The 336-nt window shown below is 40.8% G+C and overlaps 1 protein-coding gene across 1 annotated transcript in view; it reads left to right on the forward strand.

Moving 5' to 3' along the window:
• The window catches only part of LOC119591885 (AP-2 complex subunit alpha-like), a gene marked incomplete in the record, with an annotated part of 45,360 nt that extends 45,024 nt beyond the window's left edge, over nucleotides 1-336 (forward strand). The window contains 1 exon segment of the mRNA XM_037940628.1: nucleotides 1-336.

Genomic DNA, 336 nt, shown 5'->3' on the forward strand with positions numbered 1-336 from the left:
GGTGAATTTCAGAGCAGTAAGGTATTCTACAGTTATGCCTTACATGCGGCTCAGACAGAAAGTCGCTGACGTAATCTCAAATAAGGAGGTTGATGAATTGTTACTCATGTTGTTGAAGTCTGTTGTGTCGGTATACGTAGAGTAGGTGTGAGACAAGTGTCAACCATTACTCAATTGGAATTTCAAGTCCACCCCCCTTGAAGTACATTGTAAAAAGTGTCGAAGGGGTTGTTTTCATGTACGCAGCAGCCAACACATGCAACTGCCTGCACAAACTCTAAGTGACATCCAGAACAGAACAAATTGGAAATTAATAATTAAAATATGGCATCCTTC

The sequence above is a fragment of the Penaeus monodon genome, chromosome 29, assembly GCF_015228065.2.
Source record: "Penaeus monodon isolate SGIC_2016 chromosome 29, NSTDA_Pmon_1, whole genome shotgun sequence".
Taxonomy (NCBI): domain Eukaryota; kingdom Metazoa; phylum Arthropoda; class Malacostraca; order Decapoda; family Penaeidae; genus Penaeus; species Penaeus monodon.